The sequence below is a fragment of the Bombina bombina genome, chromosome 1, assembly GCF_027579735.1.
Source record: "Bombina bombina isolate aBomBom1 chromosome 1, aBomBom1.pri, whole genome shotgun sequence".
Lineage (NCBI taxonomy): Eukaryota > Metazoa > Chordata > Amphibia > Anura > Bombinatoridae > Bombina > Bombina bombina.
The window spans coordinates 840,901,173-840,924,599 of NC_069499.1; positions in this window are offsets into that span (position 1 = coordinate 840,901,173).

The window sequence follows — 23,427 nt, forward strand, 5'->3', positions numbered from 1 at the left end:
TTTTTCTAGTGTATGTATATATTTTTTATTTCTTGTTGTTATTTTGCGATTTTCCGCATCTTAAAGTATATGCGTATTCCCCGTATTAAATTTTATTAAAAATCCCCGTTTGTGAATGTGTAATGCTTGTGTGCTTTGTTGATTGATTGTTGTTGTGACATTTGCGGCGTGTTATTGTTGTGCATGATGTGGTATGCGTCATATGACCGAGCCGTGCGTATTTCTCGCGAGATCGAGTGTTAGGTGAAAAAAGCTATTTTTTTGCATTTCCATTGATCTCTATGGGAGACTGTCTAACGCGGGCAGTATTCCGCGTGTGACATACACGCGTTAGGAGCATCGTTAGATGGTCTTTTTTGAACTCTAAATACCGGAGTCAAACAATGCCGTGCGTTAGACATAAAACACGCGTGGCGTTAGCAACCCATGTACCGCCGAACTCCAAATCTAGCCGTCAGTGTACATATTAATGAGGGTGTCAGTTACTTGATATTCATAGATTTGTTTTTTTTTCTCAATTTTATCAAAAAAAGTTGTAATTTCCCCTCTTAGTACTGCCTTAGCAGCATTCCAGTATATATGAGTTTTATTCAGATAATCATTATTAAATCTATTGTATTCTATCCATTTTTCTTTCATAAAGTTTGTAAACTTAGTATTTTTTATTAAAAATTTAGGGAAGAAAAATTGGTTAGTTTTCATATTCTAAGTTTTGGGATTCAATATAATAGAAATAGGAGCGTGATCTGAAATAGTTATCAGATCAATATGTTCTTCCTGGATACTATCAACTAGTTAGTCTGAGACAAGAAAAAAGTGTATCCTGGATAGAGTATTTTTAGACTTGGATAGACATGTATATTCTCTATCATCTGGGTGCATAGTTCTGTATATATCCTGAACTTTCAGACCCTGTTGTAATTTTTTTTTAAATAAAACTTTCTCTTTTCCTTCTAGCCTGTAAATTTCTATCCACAGGCTTCCCTGTCTCTGATAGATCCGAACTCATCCTGCATCTATCTAAAACCCTATTAGGGGAAAGATTAAAATCACCTACTAGAATTATTTTAGTATTAGTATACTTAATTAATTGGTCCCGAAGTCTCTGCCAAAATCCTGCATCTTCTTCTTTTGGACCATACACGTTACAAATAAAGAATTTCTTATCCCTAATTTCTACTTCCACTAAAATATACCTGCCCTCCTCGTCTCTCACTATATTCCCTATTTTATAATCTAGTAGTGTTTTATTAAATAAGATGGCAACTCCTCTTTTCCTTTGATGTCCTGGTGTGAATATAACTTCCTTTACCCAGCCACTTTTTAATTTAATTTAACTGCTTCTTCCCCCTTCAAATGAGTTTCCTGCAGTAGAAGAATCTGAGCACCCAGCTTCTTAGCATATCTTAAAATAGATTTGCGTTTAATGGGTGAAGTGATGCCACTTATGTTCCAGGATATAATCTTAGGATTCATTTTTAAATTTATACCAGACTATTTCTTAGGAAGATGGGAGTGAGGGGAACTGGACGGAAGAGAAAGGAGAGCCAGTACAAAACAAAACACACAAAAAAACCTCCCTCTATATTGATTTACTCTTTTTATTAATACCTTTTTTTTTTTTTTTTTTTTAAATAAGATTCATAACAATTAATAACAACAAAAACAGTTTCCCAAATAAAAAAAAAAAAAGGAGAAGAAATCCATGAGCTAATTCCTCCTAACTGTCAATATGGTTCTTTAAGAATAGATTGGCTTCAGACACATCAGTGAAAATGTTATTTTCTTCTTTGGTTTGTACACTGAGTGCCAGTGCTGCGGAATCTGTTTGACTTTATAAATAAAGAATAATAATAACAACAACAAGTAACCTCGTCTACTGAGGAAACCACACTCCTTATACCTTCTAAAACCCCCAGGTGGTCCCCATCCTGAAAAAAAACTTTCATCTGTAGAGATTACAGACAAAAGAAGCCCCTTGCATAAAAAGCTAATATCTCATCTACAAAGACAGAGACAGACTTTTTCTGGAAAGTAAATGAGACCTCAGAGACAACTGAGAAAAGGTCCCTGTATAATTGGAAAAAGATATAAAGGACGTATATGGAAGTGAGCAAACGGAATGGCAACCAAGGCCAAAAGCATAAGGCCTGACACCTCCAAGCAAAGAGCAACTGAAGGAAAAAAAACAGAAACTGAATGTTCTAACGAACCCCAGCTTCAACTGTCTTAGCATTGCCAAAGAAAGACTCATAGAAACTGAATCTATAAAACCCCAGGAAAAGCAATCTTTATCTGAGGAACCAATAAACTGAAGCCACAACAACAACAGTCTGCAGGAGAGAAATACTGCTGAATGAAAAGATGGAACTTGAAGCAAGATATCATCCAGAACAGGAAACACTGCAATACCCTGAAAACTGATGACAGATAAGAAGGTATCCAGTACCTTAGAGAATATTCTGAGAGCTGTAGCCAGAACAAACATAAGTGCAACAACCTGAAAAAGTTTGTCCAAACAAAACAAATCTCAGAAACCGATGATGTTCCTAGAAATAAGAACATGAAAAGGTAAACATCCTTAAAATATATTGAGGACATAAACTGATCTCACAGAAAAGTCTTAATAGTTTTCATTTCGAAAGTAGGAACTTTAGAAACTTTTAAAAAATTTCTAGCTCAGGATAGATCTGAAAGTTCCTTCATACTTATGGAACAATGAATAGGTCTTGATTCTTCAAATGTCTTTAGCACAGCATGAATACCACATCTTGAGTATCCAGTTTGCTCATTTCCTTTTGAGAGTGGCCTTGCTAGTTTACGCTAGACTCATTACCGCAATTTCAGAGCTGTGGTTAACTGTTTTCCGAAAATAAAAAGTGTCAAAAATACAAGTGTCAAAAATACATTACAAAGTACACTTACACTCATAATAACACTGTCTAATAAAGATTATTTAATAAAAAAATATTGCACACAAAAGTTTTATAAGGGCTCAAAAATATGAGATCTCGGGTTTTAGAAAAAAAAGCTGCCAAAGGACTTTAACATTGAGATAAATACATAAACATGTCTAATAATGTATATGTGTGTGTGTATATATATATATATATATATATATATATATATATATATATATATATATATATATATATATACACATATATATATATATATATATATATATATATACACAGGGGCGTAACTAGAAACCACAGGTCCCAGGTGCAAGAATCTAAGAAGGGCCCCCCACCCAACCCCCCAAAAAATTTGATTAGATAGCTACAATATAACTAATAGTTACATTGTAGCTAGTTTAGGGTTTATTTTTATTTTACAGGCAACTTTGTATTTATTTTAACTAGGTACAATAGTTATTAAATAGTTATTAACTATTTAATAGCTACCTAGTTAAAATAAAGTAAAATTTACCTGTAAAATAAATCCTAACCTAAATTACAATTACACCTAACACTACACTATAATTAAATTAATTACCTAAACTAAATACAAATAAATACAATTAAATACAATTATCTAAAGTACAACCCCCCCCCACTAAATTACAGAAAATAATAAAATAATTACAAGTTTTTTAAACGAATTACACCTAATCTAATCCCCCTAATAAAATGAAAAGCCCCCCAAAATAATAAAAAGCCCTACCCTATACTAAATTACAAATAGCCCTTAAAAGGGCCTTTTGCGGGGCATTGCCCCAAAGTAATCAGCTCTTTTACCTGTAAAAAAATAAGTACCAACCGGGCCGAAGTCCTCAACGAAGCCGGGCGAAGTGGTCCTCTAGACGGGCAGAAGTCTTCATCCAAGGCGAGAAGAAGAGGTCCTCCATCCAGACGGCATCTTCTATCTTTATCCATCTGGCGTGCAGCGGCTTCATCTTCAAGACATCCGACGCACAGCATCCTCTTCAAACGAAGTCCAACTGAAGAATGAAGGTTCCTTAAAATGACGTCATCCAAGATGGCGTCCCTTGAATTCCGATTGGCTAATAGAATTCTATCAGCCAATCGGAATTAAGGTAGAAAAAATCCTATTGGCTGATGCAATCAGCCAATAGGATAGAGCTTGCATTCTATTGGGTGATCCAATCAGCCAATAGAATGCCAGCTCAATCCTATTGGCTGATTGGATCAGCCAATAGGATTGAACTTCAATCCTATTGGCTGATTGCATCAGCCAATAGGATGTTTTCTACCTTAATTCCGATTGGCTGATAGAATTCTATCAGCCAATCGGAATTCAAGGGACGCCATCTTGGATGACGTAATTTAAAGGAACCTTCATTCTTCAGTTGGACTTCGTTTGAAGAGGATGCTCCGCGTCGGATGTCTTGAAGATGGAGCCGCTCCGCGCCAGATGGATGAAGATAGAAGATGCCGCCTAGATGAAGACTTCTGCCCGTCTGGAGGACCTCTTCTTCCCGGCTTGGATGAAGACTTCTGTCCGTCTGGAGGACCACTTCGCCCGGCTTCGTTGAGGACTTCGGCCCGGTTGGGTGAAGACTTCTCAAGGTAGGGTGATCTTCAAGGGGTTAGTGTTAGGTTTTATTAAGGGGGTATTGGGTGGGTTTTAGAGTAGGGTTGGGTGTGTGGGTGGTGGGTTTTAATGTTGGGGGGTATTGTTCTTTTTTTTACAGGTAAAAGAGCTGATTACTTTGGGGCAATGCCCCGCAAAAGGCCCTTTTAAGGGCTATTTGTAATTTAGTATAGGGTAGGGCTTTTTATTATTTTGGGGGGCTTTTTATTTTATTAGGGGGATTAGATTAGGTGTAATTAGTTTAAAAAACATGTAATTATTTTATTATTTTCTGTAATTTAGTGTTTGTTTTTTTCGTACTTTAGATAATTGTATTTAATTGTATTTAGTTTAGGTAATTAATTGAATTATAGTGTAGTGTTAGGTGTAATTGTAACTAAGGTTAGGATTTATTTTACAGGTAAATTTGACTTTATTTTAACTAGGTAGCTATTAAATAGTTAATAACTATTTAATAACTATTGTACCTAGTTAAAATAAATACAAAGTTGCCTGTAAAATAAAAATAAACCCTAAGCTAGATACAATGTAATTATTAATTATATTGTAGCTAGCTTATGGTTTATTTTATAGGTATTTAGTTTTAAATAGGAATTATTTAGGTAATTGTAATAATTTTATTTAGATTTATTTAAATTATATTTAAGTTAGGGGGTGTTAGGGTTAGGGTTAGATTTAGGGGTTAATACATTTAATATAGTTGCGGCGATGTTGGGGGCGGCAAATTAGGGGTTAATTAATGTAGGTAGGTATCGGCGATGTTAAGGACGGCAAATTAGGGGTTAATAAAATTTAACTAGTGTTTGCGATGCGGGAGTGCGGCGGTTAATATATTTTTATAGTGGCGGCGATGTCCGGTTCGGCAGATTAGTGTATTTTTAAGCACTTTAGTTAAGAGTTTTACGCTACAGCGTTAGCCTATAAAACTCTTAACTACTGACTTTTAAATGCGGTACCAGTCTTGACAGGAGAGGCTGTACCGCTCACTTTGAGGAAGACTCATAATACCGGCGTTAGGCAAATCCCATTGAAAAAATAGGATACGCAATTGACGTAAATGGATTTGCGGTATTTTCGAGTTTGGCCAAAAAAGCGAGTGGTGAGCCTGTCATTTCAAGACTCGTAATACCAGAAATAATAGATTGTGTTATGGGTAATATCTAGACTGTCACTATCACAGTAATATTTAAGTGATGCTGTCATGCTGATTTCAGATGCTACTTTCCTGTCTCTCTCAGACGTTTGTAAATTGTCCCCGTTTTAAGGGAATACCTGAGAAATATCTCATGTAATGTCAGCTGTGCTGCAGAGTTATGGGGTTGCAATGACCAAGTAAATTATAGCTAGGTTTAGCAATGCATTGCTAAACCTAGCTATAATCTACTTGGTAATTGAAATCCCATAATTCTGCAGCGCAGCTGATATTAATGTGAGGTATTTCTCAGGTATTCCGTTAAAACTGCTGGGGCAATGAACGAACGGCTGATGGTGCCGTGGTTAGGGTTCCAGGATGCAATGACAATGCACTGACTTACCTCTTCCTGATTTCTTTTTACTTCACAGACAGTCCCTGCGTTACTGGCTGCATTCACGCAGACAGCTCCTGCTTCCACTTTCCTGCTCTGACCGCTCAGCAGCAAATGTTTCAGAGCGTTGCCCTGATAACCCTCAGCAACGCTCTGATTTAAAGCTGAAAACAAACACAAGTTTTTAGAAAGAAAAAAAAAAAAAGGTTGCTAAAAAAAAAAGTTATATATATATATACAGTATATATTGATATGTCTATATATGTGTACATATGTATTAATGTATTTATATGGGTATATATGTATTTACAGAGATATATACACATATAAGTTCCCACGGGAATAGGGCCCTCAATCCCTCCTGTATGTGTTTGTAAATGTTGTCCTATATCTTATAAGTCTTGTATTGTTTTATTTAAATGAATTGTATCCATGGACAGCGCTGCAGAATATGTTGGCGCTTAATAAATAAAGTATAATAATAATAATAATAATAATATAAAAACATTAATATATATGTATACATATATATAGACACATATATAAGTGAATTGGAGCCTTTTCCCGTTAAGTAGGTAAAAACATGTAAAAAGCATATTTATGCAATATTTATATTTAAAAAACTTTGTAACTATGTATTTACTGTAAATATTTTACATTCAAAATGTTCTGCAAAATGTTCTGCATATTTTAAGTATTTATAAATATATATTCTTATATATATCTGTATATATCTATACTTATATATAATCATGTTTATATATAGGTATACATACGTATATATTTGTTTTAAAAAAAAAAAAATCAGATAAGTATAAATATTTATTTATGAATATATAGAACATATTCTGTTACAAAATGAACTTTGGAATACATATATATATATATATATATATATATATATATACAAACACACACATACATACATACATACATACATACAGTATCTATGTATATATAAAATATTTATATTATAGGATTTATTTATTTCAAACCTTCAGGTAAGCAAACATTTTGTTTTCTTTCATCAGATGGTGAGAGTTGCTTAGGACTCTGTACTGAAGCAGTAAAGTCCAAAAGATCACCATGAAATGGAGGTAGGGAACAATTGTTATTGGAGGTACATTAGTGACCAGCCCCTATGGCCCACAGAACGTTCCTGCCAAAAACAGAATCAGAAGAGGCATACACATCAAAGTGATAAGAATATATGCAGAGAGGACCAAGTAGCTGCTATAAAAAATGTTCTATATAAGCCTCATTATGTATGCCTTGCATATTAAGATTTTATTCCAAGAAGCTTCCAAATAGTATTTGCGAGCTCTCACAACATCCAAGTTGTGAACAAGTTGCTCCTTAGAATTCTTAGGAGCTGGTCAAACAGAAGGAACCACAATTTCCTAGTTGATAATGTCTTTAGATGCCACCTGTCAACAGGGTCAGACTGGGACCAAAAAAAGGCCCGGGAATTTTAGGGCAAAGATCCCCCCCCCACTTCGCTCACCATATCTTATTTAACCATATACCAAGCATGGCAAGTATCATACTTGTTTAAGTGACAAAAACATTTAACATTTCCAACACGCTACAATCCTTGTATTTTGTCAATTGGTCGGTATGAAAAAATAAAGTAAAATATTAAAAAAAAAAAAACCCAAAATAAAGTGCTAGTTTTTCATGAAAACACATACACCTAGATTACACGTTTTGCACTATAGAGGGTGCGAAACGAACGCAACAAAAGTTGCGTTATTTCACCCTCCATAGTGCTGCCATTACGAGTTTTGAAAAAGCCTCCTTGTGCGTGCGATATGGTGGCGATGAGCTTTGGGGACAAAGTGTTAGAAAAAACCTAACACCTGCGAGCAGGGAATAAAAAGCTCCGTAACGCAACCCCATTGATGTCTATGGGGAAAAAAAAAGTTACGTTTAAACACCCTAACATAAACTCCATGTCTATACACCCCTAATCTGCCGCCCTGGACATCTCCGACACTGAAATAAAGTTATTAACCCCTAATCTACCGCCCCAACAACACTCCCAACGAAATAACATAATTTATGTAAGAACTTACCTGATAAATTCATTTCTTTCATATTAGCAAGAGTCCATGAGCTAGTGACGTATGGGATAATGAATACCCAAGATGTGGAACTTCCACGCAAGAGTCACTAGAGAGGGAGGGATAAAAATAAAGACAGCCAATTCCGCTGAAAAACCATCCACACCCCAAAATAAAGTTTCCATCTTATAATGAAAATAAAAGCAGAAGAATCAAACTGAAACAGCTGCCTGAAGTACTTTTCTACCAAAAACTGCTTCAGAAGAAGAAAACACATCAAAATGGTAGAATTTAGTAAAAGTATGCAAAGAAGACCAAGTTGCTGCTTTGCAAATCTGATCAACCGAAGCTTCATTCCTAAACGCCCAGGAAGTAGAAACTGACCTAGTAGAATGAGCTGTAATCCTTTGAGGCGGAGTTTTACCCGACTCAACATAAGCATGATGAATCAAAGACTTTAACCAAGATGCCAAAGAAATGGCAGAAGCCTTCTGGCCTTTCCTGGAACCGGAAAAGATAACAAATAGACTAGAAGTCTTTCGGAAATCTTTAGTAGCTTCAACATAATATTTCAAAGCTCTGACTACATCCAAAGAATGCAACGATCTTTCCTTAGAATTCTTAGGATTAGGACAAAATGAAGGAACCACAATTTCTCTACTAATGTTGTTAGAATTCACAACCTTAGGTAAAAATTTAAATGAAGTTCGCAATACCGCCTTATCCTGATGAAAAATCAGAAAAGGAGACTCACAAGAAAGAACAGATAATTCAGAAACTCTTCTAGCAGAAGAGATGGCCAAAAGAAACAAAACTTTCCAAGAAAGTAATTTAATATCCAGCGAATGCATAGGTTCAAACAGAGGAGCTTGAAGAGCCCCCAAAACCAAATTCAAACTCCAAGGAGGAGAAATTGACTTAATGACAAGTTTTATACGAACCAAAGCTTGTACAAAACAATGAATATCAGGAAGATTACCAATCTTTCTGTGAAACAACACAGAAAGAGCAGAAATTTGTCCTTTCAAGGAACTTGCAGACAAACCTTTATCCAGACCATCCTGAAGAAACTGTAAAATTCTAGGAATTCTAAAAGAATGCCAAGAAAAATGATGAGAAGAACACCAAGAAATGTAAGTCTTCCAGACTCGATAATATATCTTCCTAGACACAGATTTACGAGCCTGTAACATAGTATTAATTACGGAGTCAGAGAAACCTCTATGACTGAGAATCAAGCGTTCAATCTCCAAACCTTCAAATTTAATGATTTGAGATCCTGATGGTAAAAAGGACCTTGCGATAGAAGGTCTGGTCTTAATGGAAGAGTCCACGGTTGGCAAGTAGCCATCCGAACAAGATCCACATACCAAAACCTGTGAGGCCAACCTGGAGCCACCAGCAGAACAAACGAACGCTCCTTTAGAATCTTTGAAATCACTCTTGGAAGAAGAACTAGAGGCGGAAAGAGATAGGCAGGATGATACTTCCAAGGAAGTGACAATGCATCCACTGCTTCCGCCTGAGGATCCCTGGATCTAGACAGATACCTGGGAAGCTTCTTGTTTAGATGAGAAGCCATCAGATCTATTTCTGGAAGTCCCCAGATTTGAACAATCTGAAGAAATACCTCTGGGTGAAGAGACCATTTTCCCGGATGTAAAGTCTGGCGACTGAGATAATCCGCTTCCCAATTGTCTATACCTGGGATGTGAACCGCAGAAATTAGACAGGAGCTGGATTCTGCCCATGCAAGTATTCGAGATACTTCTTTCATAGCCAGAGGACTGTGAGTCCCTCCTTGATGATTGACATATGCCACGGTTTTGACATTGTCTGTTTGAAAACAAATTAACGACTCTCTCTTTAGAAGCGGCCACGACTGAAGAGCTCTGAAAATCGCACGGAGTTCCAAAATGTTGATTGGTAATCTCGCCTCCTGAGATTCCAAAAACCCCTGCGCTGTCAGAGACCCCCATACAGCTCCCCAACCTGTCAGACTTGCATCTGTTGAGATCACAGTCCAGGTCGGAAGAACAAAAGAAGCCCCCTGAACTAAACGATGATGGTCTGTCCACCACGTCAGAGAGTGTCGTACAATCGGTTTTAAAGATATTAATTGTGATATCTTTGTGTAATCCCTGCACCACTGGTTCAGCATACAAAGTTGAAGAGGTCGCATGTGAAAACGAGCAAAGGGGATCGCGTCCGATGCAGCAGTCATAAGACCTAGAATTTCCATGCATAAGGCTACCAAAGGGAATGATTGAGACTGAAGGTTTTCGACAAGCTGAAACCAATTTCAGACGTCTTTTGTCCGTCAAAGACAGAGTCATGGACACTGAATCTATCTGGAAACCTAAAAAGGTTACCCTTGTCTGAGGAATCAATGAACTTTTTGGTAAATTGATCTTCCAACCATGTTCTTGAAGAAACGATACAAGTCGATTCGTATGAGATTCTGCTAAATGTGAAGACTGAGCAAGAACCAAGATATCGTCCAAATAAGGAAATACCACAATACCCTGTTCTCTGATTACAGATAGCAGGGCACCAAGAACCTTTGTAAAAATCCTTGGAGCTGTTGCTAGGCCAAACGGCAGAGCCACAAACTGGTAATGCTTGTCTAGAAAAGAGAATCTCAGAAACTGAAAATGATCTGGATGAATCGGAACGTGCAGATATGCATCCTGTAAATCTATTGTGGACATATAATGCCCTTGCTGAACAAAAGGCAGAATAGTCCTTATAGTTACCATTTTGAATGTTGGTATTCTTACATAACGATTCAATATTTTTAAATCCAGAACTGGTCTGAAGGAATTCTCCTTCTTTGGTACAATGAATAGATTTGAGTAAAACCCCAGACCCTGTTCCAGAACTGGAACTGGTACAATTATTCCAGCCAACTCTAGATCTGAAACACATTTCAGAAACGCTTGAGCCTTCACTGGATTTATTGGAACGCGAGAAAGAAAAAATCTTCTTGCAGGAGGCCTTATCTTGAAACCTATTCTGTACCCTTGTGAAACAATGTTCTGAATCCAAAGACTGTGAATCGAATTGATCCAAATTTCTTTGAAAAATCGTAATCTGCCCCCTACCAGCTGGGCTGGAATGAGGGCCGCACCTTCATGTGGACTTGGGAGCTGGCTTTGGCTTTCTAAAAGGCTTGGATTTATTCCAGACTGGAGATGGTTTCCAAACAGAAACTGTTCCTGTAGAGGAAGGATCAGGCTTTTGTTCCTTATTCTGACGAAAGGAACGAAAACGATTAGCAGCCCTATATTTACCTTTAGATTTTTTATCCTGTGGTAAAAAAGTTCCTTTCCCCCCAGTAACAGTTGAAATAATAGAATCCAACTGTGAACCAAACAATTTATTACCTTGGAAAGAAAGGGAAAGCAAAGTTGACTTAGAAGACATATCAGCATTCCAAGTTTTAAGCCATAAAGCTCTTCTAGCTAAAATAGCTAAAGACATATACCTGATATCAACCCTAATGATATCAAAGATGGCATCACAAATAAAGTTATTAGCATGTTGAAGAAGATTAACAATGCTATGAGAATTATGATCTGTTACTTGTTGAGCTAAAGCCTCCAACCAGAAAGTTGAAGCTGCAGCAACATCCGCCAAAGATATAGCAGGTCTAAGAAGATTACCTGAACATAAATAAGCTTTCCTTAGAAAAGATTCAATTTTCCTATCTAAAGGATCCTTGAAAGAAGTACTATCTGCCGTAGGAATAGTAGTACGTTTAGCAAGAGTAGAGATAGCCCCATCAACTTTAGGGATTTTGTCCCAAAACTCTAATCTGTCAGATGGCACAGGATACAACTTTTTAAACCTTTTAGAAGGAGAAAAAGAATTACCCAGATTATTCCATTCCCTGGAAATTACTTCAGAAATAGCATCAGGGATGGGAAAAACTTCCGGAATAACTACAGGAGGTTTAAAAACCGTATTTAAACGTTTAGATTTAGTATCAAGAGGACCAGATTCCTCTATTTCTAATGCAATCAAGACTTCTTTAAGTAAAGAACGAATAAATTCCATTTTAAATAAATATGAAGATTTATCAGTGTCAATTTCTGAAACAGAATCCTCTGAACCAGAGAAATCATCATCAGAAACAGAATCAGAATGATGATGTTCATTTAAAAATTCATCTGATAAATGAGAAGTTTTAAAAGACTTTTTACGTTTACTGGAAGGGGGAATAACAGACATAGCCTTCCTAATAGATTTAGAAACAAAATCTCTTATGTTAACAGGAACACCCTGAGTATTAGATGTTGATGGAACAGCAACAGGTAATGGAACATTACTAAAGGAAATATTATTTGCATTAGCAAGTTTATCATGACATTCATCACAAACAACAGCCGGAGGAACAGTTACCACAAGTTTACAACAAATGCACTTAACTTTGGTAGATCCAGCATCAGGCAGCGAATTTCCAGAAGTAGCTTCTGATCCAGGGTCAATCTGAGACATCTTGCAATATGTAATAGAAAAAACAACATATAAAGCAAAATTATCAAATTCCTTAAATGACAGTTTCAGGAATGGGAAAAAATGCCAATGAACAAGCTTCTAGCAACCAGAAGCAAATAAACAATGAGACTTAAATAATGTGGAGACAATAATGACGCCCATATTATTTAGCGCCAAAAAAGACGCCCACATTATTTGGCGCCTAAATGCTTTGGTGCCAAAAATGACGCCACATCCGGTGACACCGTCATCTTTGGTGCAAAAAAACGTCAAAAAAATGACGCAACTTCCGGTGACAAGTATGACGCCGAAAATGACTAAAAAAAATTTTGCGCCAAAAAAGTCCGCGCCAAGAATGACGCAATAAAATGAAGCATTTTCAGCCCCCGCGAGCCTAACAGCCCACAGGAAAAAAGTCAAATTTAAGGTAAGAAAATTTTTTTATTATTCAAAAGCATTATCCCAAATAATGAAACTGACTGTCTGAAATAAGGAATATTGAACATCCTGAATCAAGGCAAATAAATGTTTAAACACATATATTTAGAACTTTATATAAAAGTGCCCAACCATAGCTTAGAGTGTCACAGAAAATAAGACTTACTTACCCCAGGACACTCATCTACATGTAGTAGAAAGCCAAACCAGTACTGAAACGAGAATCAGTAGAGGTAATGGTATATATAAGAGTATATCGTCGATCTGAAAAGGGAGGTAAGAGATGAATCTCTACGACCGAAAACAGAGAACCTATGAAATAGACCCCGTAGAAGGAGATCATTGAATTCAAATAGGCAATACTCTCTTCACATCCCTCTGACATTCACTGCACTCTGAGAGGAAAACCGGGCTCCAGCCTGCTGCGAAGCGCATATCAAAGTAGAATCTAGCACAAACTTACTTCACCACCTCCATGGGAGGCAAAGTTTGTAAAACTGATTTGTGGGTGTGGTGAGGGGTGTATTTATAGGCATTTTGAGGTTTGGGAAACTTTGCCCCTCCTGGTAGGAATGTATATCCCATACGTCACTAGCTCATGGACTCTTGCTAATTACATGAAAGAAAAATCTATTAACCCCTAATCTGCTGCTCCCGATATCACTGCCATTATAATAAAGTTATTAACCCCTTTTCCCCCGCACCCCAACATCGCCCACACTATAAAAAAGATATTAACCCCTATTCCGCCGCTCTCCGACATCGCCACCACTAAATAAAGTTATTAACCCCTAATCTGCCGCCCCGACATCGCTTCCACTAAATAAATCTATTAACCCCTAATCTGACACTCCTGATATCACCGGCACTAAATAAAGTTATTAACCCCTAAACCTCTGGCCTTCCACATCACCGCCACTAAATAAACCTATTAACCCCTAAACCGCCAGCCCCCCACATCACAAAAAAGTAAATTAAACTATTACCCTAACAACCCTCTAACTTTAAAATAAATAAAAACTTACCTGGGAAATTAATAAAAACCTAAGTTTAAACTATATATTAAACTAACATTACTATTATACTAACATTAAAATAACTATCAATTAAATAAATTAAATTACTCATTAAAAAAAAAACTACTAAAAAAATTAAATCTACAGTTACAAAAAATTTAAAATACTAAATTACAATAAATAAAAAACTACTAAATTACGAAAAATAACAAACGAAATTATCCAAAATAAAAACAATTACACCTAATCTAATAGCCCTATCAAAATAAAAAGCCCCCCCAAAATAAAAAAAAACCCTAGCTTACAATAAACTACCAATAGCCCTTAAATGGGCCTTTGTAGGGCATTGCCCTAAAGAAATCAGATCTTTTCCCTGAAAAAAAATATGAAGACCCCCAACAGTAAAACCCACCACCCAACCAACCACTCAAAATAAAAAAATCTAACTCTAAAAAAAACCTTAGCTACCAATTGCCCTGAAAAGGGCATTTGTATGGGCATTACCCTTAAAATGGCATTCAGCTCTTTTTCTTGCCCTTAAAAGAGCATTCAGCTCTTTTAAGACAAGCTCAAACCCTAATCCAAAAAAAAAAACACCCAAAAAAGTTTTAAAAAACCCAACCCTAACCCTCGACGAGCCACTTATAGTTTTTGAAGTCCAGACATCCATCCTCATCCAGGCGGCGAGAAGTCTTCATCCAAACGGCAAGGTCTTCATCTATCCAGGCGGCGTCTTCTATCTTCATCCAGGTGGCATCTTCTATCTTCATCCCGGCAGCGTGGAGCGGCTCCATCCTGAAGACATCCAGTGCGGAGCATCCTCTTCATACGGTCGCCGCTGTATACTAAATCTTCAATGCAAGGGAGCCTTTTCAAAATTGTGTCCCTTGCATTCCTATTGGCTGATTTGATTTTTGAAATTCAAATCAGCCAGTAGGATGAGAGCTACTTAAATCCTATTGGCTATTCAAATCAGCCAATAGAATTTCAGTAGCTCTCATCCTATTGGCTGTTTTAAATAGCCAATAGGATTTCAGTAGCTCTCATCCTATTGGCTGATTTGAATTTCAAAAAAACATGTGTACATATCCTCAGCAGCAATGCACTACTGGGTGATAGTTGGCGATTGGTGGTTACACACACGTGTACTTATCATTAGCTCACTAGATGTGTTGAGCTAGCTCCCAGTAGTGCAAAGCCAGGTGATGCTTCTGCACCGCGTGACACGGCATATCAAATGTCCTGCCTGGCCTACGGCTGCAGCTCACTGACGGCCTCATATGAACTGTGTCATGTGTGTACAAACCTGCAGGTGGGGAAAGCCCATAGTCCCCCATGCATGCACAGGTATGTATTATTGTACAGCCGCACAGGAACTGCACCGCTGTATGCTTAAGCTTGACCCACATATTATGGTCTAGCAGAATATCATTGGTTAAAGTGAAAAATTTGTTACAAAATATTATTGTTACACAAATGCTTATTTGACACTACTATGTGTGCTGTTCCTCCAGGGTACAGCTGGAGATTGCCAAATACCTGACTCTTGATTGGCTCTTCTCTTGCTCAAAAACAGAAATACACTGCTCCTGGGATTGTCACTCATAGCTATAAATACTGTATACTTCTAAGCACAATAACAATGACATTTCTTCTGCTATAACATTGTTGAATGAATTAATAAGAGCAATTTATTATTACACTAGACTGCCACTTTAAGATGAGCGCTATTCAACCCCACCCCAGGGATAATAAAAGCTCCAACTTATTTTTATAAACACTAATATAACACTATAATAACATAATATAACTGTGCTCATACATGATCTTGTGAGCAGTAGGCTTTGCTTTCATACACATTTTAGGTTCCTATAAGCATTTGTAAATTTCACATTTTCTTTAACACCAAACCACAAAGCAATTATTAAACATATGGGTTTATTTACCATGAGTTTGTCTGGAACACAGAAGATTGTGCCAGATGCATACAACGAACTGCACATGAAATGTCCTGCCTGATCTATGGCTGCACGCTGCAGCATCATGTGACCCATGTCGTGTGTGTACAAATCTGCAGGGGGTATAAGCAGTGGCGGACCTAATGAACAGAGGGCCCTGGTGTAAAAAAAATGTTTGGGCATTACAAGTGGCTGGTTATTGCTACCGCAAGCTTGCGGTAGCAATTAGAGCTCAGAAATTTTTCTAAAAGTGTCCCAAATACCGTCAAAATAAAGGGTATTATAGTTTTTTTTAAAAAAAATTGCAAGCTTTTTTTTTTTTTTAAATAAAAAACAACTGCACTAGGCAGTTTTAAGGTGTTAAAGTTGGTGGTGTGGGGTGTTAGAAAAAAAAACCCAGCACTGAAATGTGCCTTTACATTGCGGTCTATAGGGACTGTGTGTTCCCTGTAAATATATATGTATATGCTTCTATACATATATATTTATTTATGTGTTAATATGTGAATATGCACATAACACTTAAATATATATGCATATAGTTATATACAATCATATACAATAGTAGTACAAATAGGGATATCTTGTCAAACTTAATTTGACAGCTACCACGCCCCTTTATATGCAAAACCCTGCCCCTTTATATGCAGATCCCCGCCCACTCTTTCCATATTTCACACCCCTTTTTTGGCTTATTGCCTTTTTTTAAGAGCTTTTTAACATTTATTTTAATGTTATAATAATAAACAATATAATTTATTTTAAAATATGTTGTGTTAATGTTTTATGTATTAGTTAACTTATATTTTGTAATATTTTAATGTGATTAAATTACATGCAGAATTTATTTTCTTTTTTTAAAACTTTGAGTCATAAAGATAAATTTTATACAGAAAACAACAGTTGATAAAATTTACAAAGTCAACCACGTTGAAGGATTAAAAAGTGATTTAGGTCTTTTCTTTGGTGTCAGGTAACCTTGAGGTGTAGTTAGTCCCATGGTGGGTATTGAAGGTAATGGTAAAATATCATGTTGCAGCAATGTCTCTGGTAAATGACTAATATCCCTAATTTCCATTTTTAGATGTTCAAAATTATCCCTTTTTCTAGCATTACCAACAACTGACGATGGAATATTCAGTTCAGCCATAACTTTCATAAAAGAGTCCCAACCTTGCGGTGTTTTGCGCATGGTCACATTGTGACTTTGTGTAGCGCAACGTACTAAGTCTAGTGTGTTTGAACCAATAATTGTTTCGTTTTTGTAAACAAACTCCCCATTATCATTCCAACTAGTTATATGTTTGGATTGTGCCATTTTAGAAAGAAGTAATTCAGCATTTTTCTTAAACCGGTCATGCACATTGTTAACAACTTAATGAAATATTCTATCACCTTTTTCAATAGAAACACCACTTGTGTTATTATCAGTGTGAATAGGATCTCCTGGGGGCATTAAAAGTCTTAAAGTAGTATTCTCTCTAGAATTTTGTTTAGCAAACACCAGATATTTTTGCAATGCAACATTGTACTTTTTAATTTTTACATCTTCAGGTAAATTAGAATTATTTAAGATATCAGCAATTTCATCATCCAAGCCTGTTGTAACTGTGTGACGAATATCTGTATCACCCTGTTGAGTACGTATCAAGCGGTCCACGTCCTGTTTTGGTACCAGGTACATTTTTTGAGTATGCTCCATTAACGGTTAGTTAAGAGACTTGTCAGTAGAGGTATAGCAAATCCTAAAAGCAGTGCTAAAAATCCACCAGATTGATTTACCAACTTCTTTTTTTTTGCTAATAGATATTGTCCTATTACGAAGCCTTTTTATAATTTTGCGCCACTTTTTAAGACGCCCTTTCTGCTTTGCTGTCAAGGGCAATTTGTTATCAATGTGCATGACCGGTTTAAGAAAAATACTGAATTACTTCTTTCTAAAATGGCACAATCCAAACATATAACTAGTTGGAATGATAATGGGGAGTTTGTTTACAAAAACCAAACAATTATTGGTTCAAACACACTACACTTAGTACGTTGCGCTACACAAAGTCACAATGTGACCATGCGCAAAACACTGCAAGGTTGGGAGTCTTTTATGAAAGCTATGGCTGAACTGATTATTCCATCGTCAGTTGTTGGTAATGCTAGAAAAAGGGATAATTTTGAACATCTAAAAATGGAAATTAGGGATATTAGTCATTTACCAGAGACATTGCTGCAACATGATATTTTACCATTACCTTCAACACCTATTATGGGGCTAACTACACCTCAAGGTAACCTGACAACAAAGAAAAGACCTAAATCAATTTGTAATCCTTCAACGTGGTTGACTTTGTAAATTTTATCCACTGTTGTTTTCTGTATAAAACTTATCTTTTTTTTTTTTTTGCTGCTTTATGACTCAAAGTTTTAAAAAAAGAAAATAAATTCTGCGCTTAATTTAATCACAATGAAATATTACAAAATGTTAAAAGTTAAACAATACATAAAACATTAACACAACACATTTTAAAAAAAAAATTATATTGTTTATTATTATAACATTAAAATAAATGTTAAAAAGCTCTCAAAAGGCAATAAGCCAAAAAAGGGGTGTGAACTATGGAAAAGAGTGGGTGGGGATCTGCATATAATTTGCATATAAAAAGGCGTGGTACCTGTCAAATTAAGTTTGACAAGATATCCCTAGTTGTACTACTTACAATCTCTACTATCCCATATTATATCTTTTCATGTGACAACACTGAAAAAATGACACTTTGCTACAATGTAAAGTAGTGAGTGTACAGCCTGTATAACAGTGTAAATTTGCTGTCTCCTCAAAATAAAACTCAACACACAGCCATTAATGTCTAAACCGTTGGCTACAAAAGTGAGTACACTCCTAAGTGGAAATGTCTAAATTGGGCCCAAAGTGTCAATATTTTGGGTGGCCACCATTATATTCCAGCACTGCCTTAACCCTCTTGGGCATGGATTTCACCAGAGCTTCACAGGTTGCCACTGGAGTCCTCTTCCACTCCTCCATGATGACATCACAGACCTGGTGGATGTTAGAGACCTTGCATTCTCCCACCTTCCATTTGAGGATGCCCCACAGATGCTCAATAGGGTTTGGGTCTGGAGACATGCTTGGCCAGTCCATTACCTTTACCCTCAGCTTCTTTAGCAAGGCAGTGGTCGTCTTGGAGGTGTTTTGGGTCGTTATCATGTTGGAATACTGCAGTGCGGCCCAGTCTCCGAAGGGAGGGGATTATGCTCTGCTTCAGTATGTCACAGTACATATTGGCATTTATGGTTCCCTCAATGAACTGTAGCTCCCCAGTGCCGGCACCACTTATGCAGACCCAGACCATGACACTCCCACCACAATGCTTGACTGTAGGCAAGACACACCTGTCTTTGTACTCCACACCTGGTTGCCGCCACACACGCTTGACACCATCTGAACCAAATAAGTTTATCTTGGTCTCATCGGACCACAGGACGTGGTTCCAGTAATCCATGTCCTTAGTCTGCTTGTCTTCAGCAAACTGTTAGTGGGCGTTCTTGTGCATCATCTTTAGAAAAGGCTTCCTTTTGGGCTGACAGACATGCAGACCAATTTGATGCAAAGGCAAAATAAAATAATTCTAAATTGTTGCTGAGATGCCCAATACAGACAGCACCCTTACCTGAAGTAAAGCTAAGGTACTAAATTACTGGAGCACTGTAACTGTCTCTGTCACAGCACACAGCTTAGAAGCTAGAGCGGGAGGTGAGGGGAGGGCAAACAGAAGAGATTTCTGGCAGGAATGTGAGAACGAGAGACTGTGCAGCTAGAAGTGGCATGCTTTGATCATTCATCATTATGCTTTACGAGAGCGGTAAACAGTAAACACACACTCCAATAACTCCATTCCCCAGCAAATGTTCCACAAGAACACAATGAATGGTAAAGGGTCAGATACCACCCTGCCCTCATGACCTGTCTGCTTACCTCTAACTTCATGCTGACATGCTGTACCTCTGCTCTGTGCATTGCCTGCAGTGTGCTTCATATTTGCTGCATCAGCCATCACTAGATCTAGATAAGTCACCTTTTTAATTTTTCTTGCTTGTCATACAAGCAGCCTGCTGCTGCACTGCTTGATTGGCCTTCCTCAGCACTGGGGCTCTGGTGCCACTGCACCTCTTGCACCCCCCCAGTAGTTCCTTCGCCCTTAAGCCATACACAGTCTGACTCCTAATCAACGGGTATATTGCACAGCCGCACCGGCACTGCACTGCTGTATGTTTCAGCTTGACACACACATGATGTGTGGACACTGTGGGTCAAGCTGACTGCTGAAGCACACAATTGTGCGGTGCATTGCCGGCGCGGTTGTGCAATACTATGTTAACTTACTGACCTGAGTGTCAAAAAGTTAAATTTCACATCACAGAGCTACTAGCCTTGCGGTTATGGTGGGCCGGGGCGGGGCTAAGGGAAAAGGTGTCCCAACAGCTGCACCGATCAGGTCAAAACAAATAAAGAGCCAGCCACAGTGAAGCATTCCGTTTGTGTGGTAATGGTGGGCGGGGCTAAGGGCACCGGCGGCCCATCGGGCACCTGCCCGGTATGCCCTATGGTCAGTCCAGGCCTGCCTGTCAGGGTTTCACCCTGCTTTCGTTTGCTATTTGCTGCTCGCTGCCATTTTTACTTACCTGTCTCTCTCCGAGTCTGCTGCAGAGTGTGTAACGCTGCTCACTCACCTAGGCGCCTTCTTATGGCTAAACTGGAGAACATCTTCAGTGAGAGACATGTTGCAGTCCCAGAATTTTGACTGCAACATGTCTGCCTTTGCCCTTGTGTTGTCTCAGACTTCTTTTTGAGTTCCTGTGTTTCAGTTCCTGTGTTTTACCTGGCTTGTTTGACGTCCCTTCTGGTTCCTGGTCCCTGGCTTGTTCCTGCCTCTGCTGTTCTCTTAGTTCCTGACCCCGGCTCGTCTGACTACTTGCTTTGGTTCCTGATCTGGCTTGTCTGACTACCAGCTCTGGCTTTGTCGTTTGGCTTTTGGACTCTATTACTTTTTGTTATTATTAATAAAGGTGTGATTATTTTTGCATTTCACGTCACAGTATGATCCCTGGTACCCTGACACCACTTCAGGAAGAAAAGAATATCTAGTGCGAAGAACAGCCTAGTCTTGATGAAAAATTTAGGAAAGGAGGAATGGAAGATAAAGTCAAAAGCTCAGAAACTCTACTAACTGTAGAAATAGCCAGGAGAAAAAGAGTCTTCCAGGATAAAAGTTAAAAGGTCTAGACCATACATAGGTTCAAAATGAAGGTTCTGAAGAACCCTCAAAACTAAATTAAGATTCCATGGAAAAGAAATTGGACAAATAACTGGTCTAATTCTGATCACACTAAAAATTAAACACAAAGCAAAGGGAACCTCATAAAGCAGAATTGTTTATACCAAAAGTAATATACTTGGGATCAAAGCAACTGTTATGGAGGCACTACAAGATTACTGCATAAAATCTGCTAGCTGGTCTTCAGGCAAACAGGCGTCTCTTTTTCTGTCCAGTGAGTGCACACCATAAAATTTAGTAGTTGATGAGTTTAAAAATGTTTAATGCAACTGCAAATCAAACTTTGAACTATTTAAATTGCACATAATAGTAATCTCACAGCAGATCTTTTATCCCAAGTGACTGAGATTAAACAAAAGATTGAGGGTCTCGAACATGAGAACTGCCTGATTATTAAAGCTCAAGAAGCTCTACTATCATGAGGGCAATAAGGCAAATTAGGCTTTTGGATAATATGCTTAGCCTGAGAGTGGCAGTAGTGGGTATACACTCTGTGCTATAAAGGCCCAGACAATACCGACAACGTTTTTTGAGGCAAAATGGTTGAAGGTCCCTTGTGTTACCCTATTGATGGACACAGAGAAAGCCTTTGATAAGGTAGACAGCACGTATATATATATATATATATATATATATATAAATAAAACAAAAGCTATTTGATCTAATCCTCCAATAACAAGAGTTTGCTTGTATGGTACAAACCAGAAGGTTGCACTGTTTGCTGACAACCTAGTAATACTTACCTCAGAGCCACTCTAATCTCTTCCACACTTATTTTACCTTCTTGGGGTTTTTACTACAAACTTAATTTATCTAAGAAAGAAACGTATACTTTAAACCTACCTGATTTTGTGAATTAGCTCCTGAAATCTAAGTATAAGTTTGTTTGGTCAACTACACCTTGTGATATTCTTATCTCATGATCCCAGCACAATCATCTCCAGAAACTCTCCACCCACTACTGGGCACCATTAAGACCTGTGTAGATAAGTGAAATGTTCCATCTTTATCTTGGTTGAAATTAACCTTCTCCCCAAGCTTACATATTTGTCCCGTTCTCTGACCATTCCCCTCCCTAAATCGTTAAGTAAATTTCAACAACTTTGCAACAGATTTATTTGGAGAAATAAAGTACAGAGAGTCGCTACTGAGATCTTGCAACAGCCTGTATTATCTGGTGGAGCTGCAGCTCCTATAATACTATGTTGCCACAAAGCAGTGAGAACCTCCCACATCACTCTTTGGGGTGAGACCACTTCAGAAAGCAAATGGATGAAACTGGAACAAGCATGCTTGCGAGACCTTATTTGGCAAACACAATAGACAGCAGAACCTCTTTCCTAATTATATTGTAGCTTCTAATCTAAAATTTTTAGACAGGATACATAATCGCCCAGCACTAGCCCCTCATCCTCCCTTACACACTATTCAAGGCCTTTTACACTTCCAGACATTCAATTAGATTTCTGGCAAGAAAAGGAGATATTCACAATGAAACATCTATACTCTAGAGATGCCATTATATCCTATCAGAGATTTCTCTCCCAATACGACAGCCCCCCCCCCTGCACCCCTCCATTTTGTTTGAATATTGTAGGCTCCACAGTTGTTTGAGGTCTTGGGGTTTTTCTACTACTACCCTTAGAGAGAAAACTAGATGGGAGACAAGATGGGACAAGATCTGGCAAGCTTAAATGAAAATTGCTCTCACTCTCTTATCAAGACATCATGAATCCCTCTCCTTTCCTTAAATCTTCACCCATTCGGCAATGGGAATAGTCTCTACTGGTTTGGAGAAAAGCCATTGCCCTAACCAGGAAATCCATCCACTGTGTTACTCTATAAACTAAGATGGAAGATGATCTTTAATCTTATCTTAAAAGGTTGTGACAACCCTTACATTTTTGGTGGTCATGTTCCAGAATGGTTCCCTTATGGCGCAAAACATTTCATTATTGCTCAACCAAACATATTCTCCTAGTTTTCTCTTCCAGTGCAGGATTGTTTCATATCTTTCCCAA